The sequence below is a fragment of the Mustela lutreola genome, chromosome 6, assembly GCF_030435805.1.
Source record: "Mustela lutreola isolate mMusLut2 chromosome 6, mMusLut2.pri, whole genome shotgun sequence".
NCBI classification, from domain to species: domain Eukaryota; kingdom Metazoa; phylum Chordata; class Mammalia; order Carnivora; family Mustelidae; genus Mustela; species Mustela lutreola.
In genome coordinates this window covers 115157050-115170451 of record NC_081295.1, presented here as the reverse complement: position 1 = coordinate 115170451, position 13402 = coordinate 115157050, and the positions used below count along the sequence as shown (strand labels likewise).

Below are 13402 nucleotides of genomic sequence, written 5' to 3'. Positions count from 1 at the left end.
CACAAAAATATTTGAATTCTACAACAGAATGAAGACTCTGAGAATTGAAAGCAGCCCCAGAACTCCTCTTCCAGGTGAATGAGGCTTCAGGTGCCAGAGGCTGTTTGGATCTGAAGCACGTGAAGGGTCAGTGTCTTCAGTCCTCTTGCACTGACAGATTATTTTTGCTCTCTAAGTATGTTTCAAACTTTTTCACCCAGATTTTAAATAATACATGTTATGTTCTCCATCTCCTTCCCCCCTCCCAGGACCCCATCTCTCTCATAGCTCTACTATAAGACCCACAGGGTAAGAGACACCCTCCTACACCTACCTACACTTTCCCTCAGACTCCCTCAGAAAGCTGCTTCTAACTCTGATTAGTCTAGTGGTTTCCAAAAAGAAAAAAAAGTCATATTTTCAGGAAGCCCTCTGAATCCAAAGGCAGACACTATCTTAATCATCTTTGTGAGCCCCATAAAGACCATGCCCTTTGGAGATAATATGTTAACTCCTTACCAAGGTTCCTCAAGTCTAAAGAAGAAAAACAGAACATGTGACCCAATTCCTTTTTGAAAACATTTTAGAGCTGAAAAACTAAAAGACCAAAGCACTGATTCCAGTTCAGAGTTTGCTGACCACTGGGTTGTTTTAAATGATCCTAAAGTATACAAAATAATCAAACTGCTCTCACTTTTTTCATTTTCCTATTTTCCCCTTGGGATTTTTTTCCTTCTCCTTCTCACTGCAGTTTGAGGAGAATGTGAAAAAAAAATGTTCTTGTTGGGGTAGGGACTGGAAGTCCCTTTCCTGAAATTCATTTTCCCCTTCTTCCTTAGTAGCAGGCTCTCATATTCTTGAGAGCAGCCCTCGTATAGATAGATGAGGAGGGGGAAGTGAAAAAAATGAGGCTTTAAAAGAGGGTTGGCTTAGCTTGGTGGTGTATTTTTTGCCCTGCACCTCCTTTCTCTTCTTCACGCCTGAAATGTGCATTTTGGTGAGAGCTTCTTCAGCCATCTTGAACCGTGAGGCAAACTTGAAAACAGAAACCACACACTAAAGATAGTAGGTGAAAAAGAAATAAGGAGACTGGATCACTGATTATGAAATGACCACACTGGGGCTAGAGTGCCAACACCTGAACTCATGTATAGGAGAGAAAAACGAACATCTATCTAAGTTTAAAGTTACTATTATATGGGATAGCTATTACATACAGCCAAGTCTAATTGATAAAAATTCTTAGATTCACTTCTAAATGGCAGCTGTTCTACCTTCTGTGGCCCTTCTAGGTACATCGTGCTTTTGCCATGCTGTGTGTGCCAGACAAATCTGGTGGCTTTCATTGGACAGGATGACAGAAACTCGTTAGCACCACATTTGCTACACTTTCCCACCTATCCCCTCATTTGCACTTAAAATTTTCATATGCCTTTTTACTACATTATCTATTTCTTCTAGTCCTGCAGGAATCTGGATGTAGAGCTAGGATTAAAAGAGCTAACAAGTCCTTCCTTCTCAGCATCATATATGCCGAGTCATACATAGCATCAGAAAGAAAAGCACTTAATCAGAAATCTATGAAGACAGAGAAGATTTAAAAAATGCTTCTAACGGACAAAAAAAAAAAAGACAATCGGAACAAATAGAACCACATACCATGTTCTTGGATAGGAACCTCACTGTATAGACATTCATTTTCTCAAAGCTAATTTGTAATTTTAGTGACACCCCAAAAGAAATCAATATTTATTTTCCAGAATGAAATACAATTATTCTAAGGTTTATATAGAAAAATAAATAAACAAGAACATCCAGGAAAATTCAGGAAACAAGAATGAGGAATGAGTAATTCCACCACATAAAACACCATAAAGCCTCAGTAATGAAACCAATATGGAACTATTAAATGAACAGAGATGTGAGTTTAAGGAAAAAAAAAAAAGTTCTGAGCTTCAGAAATGGACTCTTAAAATATCCAGAATTTGGTATATGATAAAAGTGGCATTTCATATTCATGGAGAAAAGATGGAGGATACAGTGAGTAGTATTGAGAAAACCAGGTAGCCATAAGGATAAAAAGTTGAATCTCTATCTTACACATACACCAAAAAATTTTTCAAAGGATCAGACTAAATGTAATAAAAAATAGTAAAAGTACTAGAAGAAAGGATATGAGAACTCTTTTTATAATCTTAAAGTAGAGAAAGGCTTATCTGTTATACAAAATCTAGAAGCCATAAAAGAAAAAGTGATAAATTAGGCCATATGTTAAAGAAAAATAAAATTCTAAATAGTTTTTAAAAAACTATAAAGAAAGTCAATACATATGAAAAATACTTACAATTCAAGTAACCTGAAGAGGACTAGTTTCCTAGGTATACAGGTAGCTCCTACAAAATACTCATTTACCCAATTCTATTTAAGGTAGTAAGACAAAATCTAGCAACCCAATGAAACTTGGTCACAGTCTAAGAACAGTTAATATAAATTCTAAAAAATACAAATAGCTCCTAAATACATGAAGTAAGTCCTCATTCATAATAAAAGAAATGCAACCTCATTTTTCACTTAGGATATTGGCTAAATTCCAAGAGTTTGCTAACATACTATTGACAATGCCATAGAAAAAGAGGCCCTCTCCATATTGTTGGTGGGAGTAAAACTGTTAGAATTCCATCAAAGACAATTTGGTAGTTTCTTTTAAAATTATATACTCATAAACCCTTTGACTCAACATTTCCACTTTTGGTTTTTTCCCTACAAATATACTAACCAATGCGCATAAAGACAGGCATACAAGATTATTTATTGCAACACTATCTGTTATAGCCAAACATCTGGACTCCTCTGTCTTTTGATGGGAAGACTAATTAAAAACTATAGTATATCCATTAAATAAAATGATACACAGTTCTAAAATATCATGAGAGTTCTTTCTTTACTGATGTGGGAACATCTGTAAGATACATTAAGTGAAAAAAGAAACATTGCATAATACTTACAGTATATTACAATTCTGTGTAAAAAAAGAAAAAGAAAAAATGGGAATATACTCAGAGGTAAATGGTTCACTCTATACCTTTGTATACTTTTTGATGTTTGGGTCATTAAAATATATTACCTAGTCAAAAATTAAATAGTATTTCATAAAGTAAAGGAAAGAATATGGATACATGTCATTGAGATCTTTACAAATCTAGAAACCTGTGTAATTCTGTCCTAGAAGATTAAAGAAGAAAAAAAAGTAAAAAACGAATTAAAAGGAAAGTTTTTTCTTTCCTTGTCTTAAAAATCTTGATGCTTCTGAATATATTCACCAACAGAAGAGTTGATACAACCTCATTCCCTATTTAGGTAATTCTCAGGGAGTAGTATCAGTACCTAATTAAAGGATATTCCCTTTCTCTAGGACAGGGAGATCTGATAACATTCATCTAGTGAGATTTCAAAATAACTATGGACCAGTGACTGCAATGAGGCTCTCATTGTCACCTTTTTTTTGAATGGAGTGTTCACTTTGGCTATCCTGTCCCTATTTCACAATTATGTGTTGGGAGATTGTTTGTCATGGGGGAGGATTAAACAACTTGTCTCTGAAATTCACAAGGTTTCAGGTCAGGAGAACCTGAATCTAGAATTGACATAAATTAGAAAATCCTGGACTTTGATTCCACAAATTAACAAGAATTCTAGGATATCTGGGGAGTAGAGATTATTAGAATTAAGGTATTTTGTGTGTGGAAGTCATGTGAGTAATTGTAAAGTGTGGCAGACTGCATTCTTTTTCCCAGTTCCCCACTTTTTTCCACAGCTATCCCATATTCCAAGTCACTATGCAGAACCTCCCAGAAGAATGAAAGAATATTTTTTTCTCTCACTGATGTTAGACTTACTCAAGTGATTTGCTTTGACCAGTACAATGTTTGCAGAACTACAGAAGCAGAGGGTTAAAAGATTCTTATCTGGTTGGGCTTTGGCACATTTACTCTGCCTTTTACCATGAGAAAATAATGCCTTAGATAGCTTCTGGTCTGAGAAAGATGAAAGAAAGGTAGTGTCAACTTAGATCAAATATTCAACTTAAAGCCATACCTTGCTGGGGGCAGTCTAGATCATCAAAATTTCAACTGGCCCTAACCCATGTGTGAGAAAGAAATAAATGCTTTCTGAATGCTCCTGGGGATTAGGTAATCTATTATCCAGTATTATTGTGGTAACAGCTAAGAGCTAATTAGTACCAATTCAGGAATCTGAAGAATTATTGAGGGAGTAATAGTTGCTAGAAATTGATTCCAGCTTATTTCAGGGGCAATTGTTGGGAAGTTATTGCTACTCAGTACATGTCTACGAAAGTCCAAAAAGAGCCAGAAAAACTGTGAAACCAACTGACTGCTTCACAGAAAATGACAGGAATATTCTCTGAGAGGGAGGGGGCCCTAAGTACATAAATGCTATCATTAACTTTACATGTGAAAATATTTTATTTAATATTAAGAACAATGTTTTAAAACTATGAAATGAAAATCTTGAACAAAAACTGGAAATTATTACCTCAGAGATGGGCTTGACATTTCCTGCACTTATTATTTCCCTATAAATCTTGGTCAAGATGAAAAGTAGAAATCTCCAATTCATGAGCTAAAAGTGACTCTACGTGAGATGTTACTGCTCAGAACAACTGATGGCTCATCGCTCCTCTGCCCCCATGGCAGGTCATGATGAGACCCCACTGTACTACATACAGAGCATGATCCATCACAGTTAAACACTGATGTTTACATCAGCCCCATTTCAAGAAAGCTTTTCCATGTGTAAAGACTGAATTGTTAGAGTAGCTAACCAGCTGATGAGTATTTTGAAAAGAAACTACTTTTCCTGCAGGCCATGAGTAAGTGTGATCTAAATAACTTACCCTTAATCAACATGCCACAGAACGTAAGGCCTTCATTCTGTCTTTACTATTTAAAAAAAAGATTTTATTTATTTATTTAAGAGAGACAGAGAGAGCAAGCATGAGCAGTGGGGAGGGTAGAGGGAGAGGAAGAGGCAGACTCTCCACGAAGCAGGGAGCTCAGTCCCAGGACCCTGAGGATCATGACCTCTCTTTTTATATCCTATCTCTATCTTAGCTAGGGCTGCTATAACAAATTATCATAGACTGGGTAGCTTATATGAGACATTTATTTCTCATAGTTTTGGAGGCTGGAAGTCCAAGATCAAGGTGTTGGGTCATCCAGAGGGCCTGGTTCACAGATGGCCATCTTCTCATTTTTATCCTGATATGGTGGAGAGCAGAGAGCCAGAGGGAACTCTCATGTCTCTTCTCATAAGTGCACTTGATTCCATTCAAGAGTGCTCTACCCATATAACCTGATTACCTCCCCAAGGCCCCACTTCCTAATATCACCACATTGGGGGTTAGGATTTAAGCATACATATTTCAGGAGAACATAGTCTGTAACATTCTCTTAATTTTATTCCTCCCTGGTTTTTTTTCCCCTTTAATCATAAAACAGAATTAAATTCAGAGAGAAAGAGAGAGTGTGTGTGTATAAAATAACATTTCATAATCTATTCTCTATTGTTTCTTTTTTTTAGGCATGAGGTTAATGCCACAAGCTTTTACTATATTTAGAAAAGAGGGACACCTGGGTGGCTCAGTTGGTTAAGCAGCTGCCTTCGGCTCAGGTCATGATCCCAGCGTCCTGGGATCGAGTCCCACATCTGGCTCCTTGCCCTCCGCAGGGAGCCTGCTTCTCCCTCTGACTTTGCCTTCCACTCTGTCTGCCTATGCTCGCTCTCGCTCACTCTCTCTCTCTGACAAATAAATAAATAAAATCTTTAAAAAAAAAAAAAAGAAAGAAAAGAAAAACGTAACTGAAAATAAGAGTAAATCATTCAAAATGAATGAGTTTTAAAACACATTATAATTCTTCAATGGCAGCATTTGGACCCACTGCCCAAGCCAGTTTTAACCCAACCAAGATGCTGGAAGGCAGAGCACACCATTGTGCCCATTAGGCCTGTGAGGTCTATGGAGCCCAGGGCTCCTCGACTCTGCTTGCTGGGCTCTCTTGTGTAACAGCCATAAGCATAAAGAACTTGTCCAACAATCCGGGCCAAGGCTAGGCCAGAAACTATACCTGGGTGGTAAACACCTCCAACATCTAGGAAAAATAAGAAGGGTGGTTATACTTTCAATGTGTTCTCGTGGACGTGCTGAACGTGGTTGAAAAGGTGTCTGTTTTCGGGTCCATGCTGTACATGGTAGGATACTTCACTTGGTACTTCTTTTGGGCCTTGGAAACACTGATGGCTAGATGAGCTACCATTATGAAGCTGGCAGTACAGGTCAGAAACACAAAACCACGTTCCTTAGAGAGGACAGTCATGCTGGCTCAGGATCACTGCTGCTCAGCTGCTGCCCACCACACTGCTTTCTAATCACCCTGTCACCTCCCCTTATTTGCAACCCCTGCATTGGCCAGTCACCTTTTGACAAGAATTTTAAAAGATGCCCTGTTTATTTTTAACAATGAAATTTATGAAAACAAGTAATTTGTTGTGAGAAAGTGACAATATGGAAAACCAGATTTATCTGGAGTTTGTAAATTACCTTTTCTCTGATAAATTTAAGGGATCATGTTATTAAATTAAAAAATTATTTATCAAATTTCTTATTTTTTTTAGATTATATGAGATGAAACCTTTTATCTACAATAAGTCTATGCATTCTGCATACAAATTACTTTGGAACTAGGGCATTTTTGGAAACTGTACTAAGAGATGACAATGGTGTATTCATTTTTGTTACATAATAAAATATCTGATAAATTATATCTGATTTTATTAATTATTTTCACTGTGAAATTCAAATATACTATGGGCTTCCTGCTAAGAATAAAGATAAATAGGTTATACTATCTTTGATAATTAAGAATGATTCTTATAGAAATTTATTTTTCCTCCCACACTTATTAAAGAAAAGTCAAGCCCACCATATATACTACTTTTAAATTAATCAGTGAAATCTGCCCCCCTGACCCCGCAAACCAGCAATCAGTATGATCAATTCAGTTTTGGGAAACATAGAAAAAAATGATTGCTACCTGAACTTCATTAAATATATTGAATTTATATATTTTTGGAATATATACTTATATATTGAGTTGACTATAACTCAGTGTTATTTTGTCACCAACTAGATTACAATATAATTTGATATTATATTTAAAAGACCCTTTGAGAAGATATCATGGTTCCTCTGTTGGATGATTTTTTTAAATATTTATTTATTTATTTGAGAGAGGGAACATGTGGGGGGAGGGGTAGGAACAGAGGGAGAAGGAGGAAGAGAATCCCAAGCAGACTGAGTTGAGCATGGAGCTGGATGTGGGGCTCCATCCCGTGACCCCAAGATCAAGATCTAAGCAGAAACCAAAACTGTGCCACTCAGGTACCCCTCTGTTAGATGACTTTTTTTTAAAACAAATTATGTCTAGGGGAAAAGTAGGGAAATTTTTTAAATTAAAAACTCATCCTTATTTTAGTATTTAAGAAACCAATTTTAACATATTCTTTAAGATAAGTTGCTAATTTCATAATGGATGAATTAACACATTAGGATTATATTGAGTTGTTTAAATTTGTTAAATATAATCATGTTATAATGTAAAACAAAACTCGTATTTCTGCTCTGAAATCTATGGTAAATTAAACACTATATTTTCTATTTGGCTTCCAATGCCTCTTTTTAATGAGAGAGAGCCACAGTGAGAGGGCACAGATGGACATTTTGCACAAGTATGAGCTGTTGCTTATTCATGAGTAAAATTACTCTCACCAAGTCTGTAAAGTAGTATGGTTTTCGTTCAGCACTGCCTCTCACTTCTCAGTGATGGCACTCAAGCAGTGTGGCCAAGGGGAACACGGGGCCATAAATCTCTCAACAGGGCGAACATTTTGTTTTGTCAGATGAAGTCTCCATTTCTCATTTTAAATTAACTTGTGTGTGTGTGTGTGTGTGTGTGTGTTTAAGACTAGAGTCAGAATGTCTCCTTAGGACAAAATGAACAATTTTCCAAGGCACTGGGTCACTAAGAAAGGTTTCCAGGGAGAGACTGTAACCACTCTGATGTGTAGTCTAGGAAGTGAAGGAAGAATACACAAGGACTAGACTATCCCACAGGTCATGAGGGAAATTCCCAGTTGCCTTGTAAATCTGATCTCCTAAATTACAAAATTAAGCTTTTGAATAAAAGTGGCCAAAGGACTAAGGAGAGGAGGTAATCTTTCCTTACTTTAAAAATAATAAATGACAAAGTATGAGGTCTAAGCCATCATCTATTTAGTACATTTAAATATACTTATTTTTTCTGTATATGAATTAGTTTCATTTTCCCCTCTTGCTTTTCTTGTTTTAAAGATTTTTTTTATTTATTTTACTGATAGAGTGAGAGAGCATAAGCAGGCAGAGCAGCAGAGGGAGAGGGAGAAGCAGGCTCCCCACTGAGCAGAGAGCCCGATGTGGGAATCAATCCCAGGACTGTGGGATCCTGACCTGAGCTGAAGGTAGACGCTTTACCCACTGAGCCACCCAGGTGCCCCTCCCATCTTGTTTTTAATGACAAAAACATTTACTACCAATTTTCCTAGCATTCTTGGATTCATATTTTTTTAGGGATATACAGGTATTTTATATGGCTTAAATAAAAAAATGTAATTCCAAGTCTCTCTAAAATAATTAGATGGCAACCAGGAAGACAATATCTATATAAAATATATAAACATGTATAGATAAAAGACTTGCAAATAAGCCAGAGTTTCTAAATAAGAAATCATGTCAAAATAAACCCAATTACTTAAAAATCATATTATAACATTAGCAGACAAAGGAAGTGCAGAAAATGTAATAGACCTTAATTTTAGCATAGTCACTTATGAACTCTCATTTGAAAAATGAATTCAAATTAGCTGGGATAGGCGAGCTCTCGTCTGCACTAAAATAGCATGAAGGGTTGTAAAGGGAAGGTAATGATGAATGGCAATATATTGAATCACAGATTTTTTTTTTTTTTGCAAAAATGGTTCCAAAATCTAATGTATTCAAAGTATTTAAAATACCAAACTATTCATCCAATCACCTGAGATGAAAGAGAAGAAGGAAGGAAGAAAGGGAGAGAAGGAAAGAAGGAGGCAGAGAGGGAAGCAGCCAAGTTTTATGTGTGTCCTGCATATTTTTGTAGTTTGAGCATTAATCCAACAGTAAGCCCTAAAGGCCTGTGGGACTCATAGTCTGTAACACATCTGATAGCAAAGCATAATATTTTAGACACATACCAAATTCTCTTCCCCTCATTTCTCATATTTTTGTCATATATAAAGTAACAGGAATATCAAGATTAATTACAGAATAAAACAAGTAAAAAGAAAAATTAAACCCTGATTGCCATTAACAATGGTTAACATGTACTCAACCCTCATCATGTTCTGGGTGCTAAGATTTAAATTGGTCATTCTACTTAATCCTGAAATCAGTTCTAAGAGGGAAAGACTATTATTATTCACATGCTACAGATGAAGAAAACTCAATTTCTTTCCTATTAAGACAGCCAGTAAATTGTGAAGCTAAAATTGAAACAATGTCTTCCAAAATCGTGTTCCTTTCATTATATCACTTCACTAGTATTATTATTGTTATTTGTTGTTAAAATTATTATCATGGTTCCATTCATGGAGTTGACAGGGAAACAAAAACACAAATGTAAGCAATACACTTGAAGAGTTCTGCAAGAGAATAATCAGGGGCCCCTGGGTGGCTCAGTGGCTAAGCATCTGCCTTCAGCTCAGGTCATGATCTCGGGGTCCTGGGTTCGAGCCCCACATCAGGTTCCCTCCTCAGCAGGAAGTCTGCCTCTCTTTCTCTCCTTCTGCTCCTTCCCTCTGCTCATTCTCTCTCTCTCTCTCTAATAAATAAATAAATAATATCTCTCTTTTTAAAAAAGATAATAATCAGAGATATGCTGAATGACAATTCATATAATCACCAACATATATCCAGTCCTTACTTTGAATGAGCCACCATGCCAATTCACTTTCATGTGAAGCATCTCTAGACTTCATGAGCTGAGGAGGCTGACAGAAACGAAGACACTGAGACTAGGGGGAGTTAAGAAACTTCCCTAAGGCTGTTGTTGTAGAATCAGGATCTAAATTTAGGAGTTCTGATTTGAGAGATTTTGTGCTTACCCATTCCTGGATGGGGATTTTCATCACTGGATATACAATACATTGCACAGGTCCTGGTTGCCTTAGAACATCAGAGAAGGGGAAATGACTTCCTCCTGACAGACAGGAGGAGAACAACAATCAAAAGAGCATTGTCTGGTAGGTAGAAACTGAGCACAGCTCAGAGATAAGAAAGCATAAGACCAGGTTCAGGGAGCGTGCAAGAACCAGTGAGAGAGGAGCTCAGGACCAGAAAAAAGATAGGTGGCTGGAGAAAAACCAAGGTACTAGTTTTCTATTGCTGCTGCAACAAATTACCATTAAGTATGTTGGATTAAAACAGCACAAATCTTTTGATGGCTGCATAGTATTCCATTGTGTATATATACCACATCTTCTTGATATGGACATTGGGGAGGGCATGTGATTTGGTGAGTGCTGTGAAGTGTGTAAACCTGGTGATTCACAGACCTGTACCCCTGGGGATAAAAATATATGTTTATAAAAAATTAAAAAAAAAATAAAAAAATTAAAAAAAAAAAACAGCACAAATCTAGTATCTTATGGTTCTAGAGATCGGAATTCCAAAATCACTCTCACTGAGCTAAAGTCAAGGTGTCAGCAGGACTGGTTCCTTCTGGAGACTGGGAGGTGGGATTTTTTCCTTTCCCCTCTCAGCTACTAGAAGTTACATGCCTTCCTTGGCTCATGACCCCTTCCTGCCATCATTCCAGTCTCCTGCTTCTATCTCACATACTATTTGATCCTCCTGCTCTTCTTATACAGACCATCAGGCTTACATGGGCTCACCTCAATAGCCAGGATAATGTCCATCACACAATCCTTAATTTAAGCACATCTACAAACTTCCTTTGCCACAGACTAGGGAACCCTATATCCAGATTCTGGATATTAGTACATGTACATCTTTTGGAAGACATTTTCCAGCCTGTCACAAGACTAAATAGGCAAGTTCACACAACCTGACAGTGAATGACCCTCCTTGCCAAACTGGAGATTAGCAAGTACTAAAGATTATTTAAACAAGGACATAGAAAAATGAAAACAATATTTTAAGCTGAGTAATCTGGCATTTAGAATAATTCATCTAGGGACACCTGGGTGGCTCAGTTGGTTGGGTTTGCACTCTCGGTTTCAGCTTAGGTTATGGTCTTGGGGTAGTGGGATCAAGCCCCAAATGGGTTCTGTGCCTAGGGTGGAGTTTGCTTGGGAATCTCTTCCTCTCCCTATTCGCGTGTGTGCACGCACACACACGCACACACATGCGCGCGCACACACACTCTCTCTCAAATAAATAATCTAAAAAAACCCCGATCCATCCACAGTAGTGGTTCTCAACAATTAGAATGTATGAAAATCATACCCTGAGTTTGTCCTAAAATAGAGATTCCTGGGCTGTTTCATCATTAGAGATTCGCATTCATCAGTCTATTGTAGAGTTTGGGAATCTTCCCTTTTTAATGCCCACCCCCTCGAGTGGTTCTTATGCAAGTGATCTAAGATCAGGCTTTGAGAATGTTGGTCTGTGACACTTAAATGCCTTTGTAAATATACTCACTTCTTTGCAACTCCCAGCAGAGACTCAGACCTGCATTAAAAAACAAACTATGAAAATTAAATGCACACTTTAAACCTGTTTACAAACTTATTCATTTGTAGGACTTATCAAAAACCTATAATAATAGCCATATAACAAAAAGTCATTATTTTAAGCATAAAAGGAAAAAAGGTACTTTTTTTAGATAAAGGAGAAGAAGACATCTGATAATTGTTGTACATTTCTCTTACTGGACACCTACTAGGGGCCCAGCACTGTTCTCAGCACCATATAGTAATCAATTCACTTAACTCTTACTCCATGGTTATTAGTATAATCTCCATTTTGCAGATGAGAAAACTAATACTGAGAGGAATTAAGTAGCTTGTCCAATATCACAGCCAACAAAATGACACAAAATGTATTTGGTCATTGTCTACCTGGTTTCTAAATTTATACACGTCCTACTTTGCTGCTTTATTCTCTGCAAGACACTAACCCATAAGATAGTAACTACCATACTCCTAAGGTAAATATAAAATCTACAGTCATTTAGTAAATACACCTGATTCTAGGAAGAAGAAATAGGAGTAGAGAGAGGGAGAAGCAACCAGAGGTTGGGGTTTTATCCTGGCTCTAGGCCCACTATCTCTGGGACCTTGAACATAGCCCTTAATTTTCACAGTCTACTACAGTTTCCTGATCTGAAAACAAGATGACCAGACACAATAATCTCTAATATTCTCACTGTTTTACACTTTCAGGAGTTTTATGATTATAGCAATTAGTGAATCACATCAAACATCACATATCACTCCACACTGATTTGATCATGCTTTCCTTGAAAAAGGATTTCTGTGTATAGCAGAAAACTCTTTGGCTGAAAAATGGCTAAATAAGAAAGAAATTGAAGAAAATTACATGCTCATACCTTGCCTATACTCTGTAGGAACAAAGGGAAAAGAAAATATCCTTTAATACTTACTCCAAGGATACAGCAACACGAATAACATGACATAGCTATGTCAAGGAGGAAGGAAAAAAATTTCTCAGAAGAGGCAACAATTAATTTGATAGATTCAGAAACTTAGGTGAATGCACAGGAATCCTTCCCTAGGCGTCTTGTCATTTCTCATTTTAGATAAAATGCAAAAAAGTGTCCATTCCATGACAGATTAAAAGCAGCAAATTTAGCAGAAGGTTAAGTGAGCTGTGCACTCACTTGGATAGCAGTAAAAGGCAACAGAGAAGATAGTAAAACTATAAAAAGTAGACACAATGACTCAAAAGCACAGGTTCTAAAGCTTCTTCATATGGGACAAAGGATACTCCAGAGGCTGAATGGCAGAATGATTGTGAGCACTGCCGTGGGTGCTAGACAATAGAAGTCTTTGGATCATATCTCTACCATTGACTCAACACTGACTGAGTCACCACTGGATTTTGTTCTATACCAGGCATAGGAAGGATGGGAATTATGAGGACTATGAGATTCTTGTCACATCCTTCAGTGGTCTGGGACAATGGTGATACATTCTGGCTGTATGCCCTAAAGCCAGGAGGGTCCAAGTTGAGGGGGTCTGTCCCTGAGGAAGTCTCTTGGGAGAGGCCTAGGGAACAGCTGGCAGCACTAGA

General features: G+C 37.2%; 1 protein-coding gene and 1 pseudogene across 3 annotated transcripts in view; both read right to left on the bottom strand.

The window, feature by feature from the left end:
* The window catches only part of KCNQ5 (potassium voltage-gated channel subfamily Q member 5), a 548158-nt gene that overhangs the window by 423179 nt on the left and 111577 nt on the right, over positions 1–13402 (bottom strand). The gene's annotated exons all lie outside the window — the stretch shown is intronic.
* On the bottom strand, positions 5917–6498 carry LOC131834174 (glutathione S-transferase 3, mitochondrial-like; annotated as a pseudogene).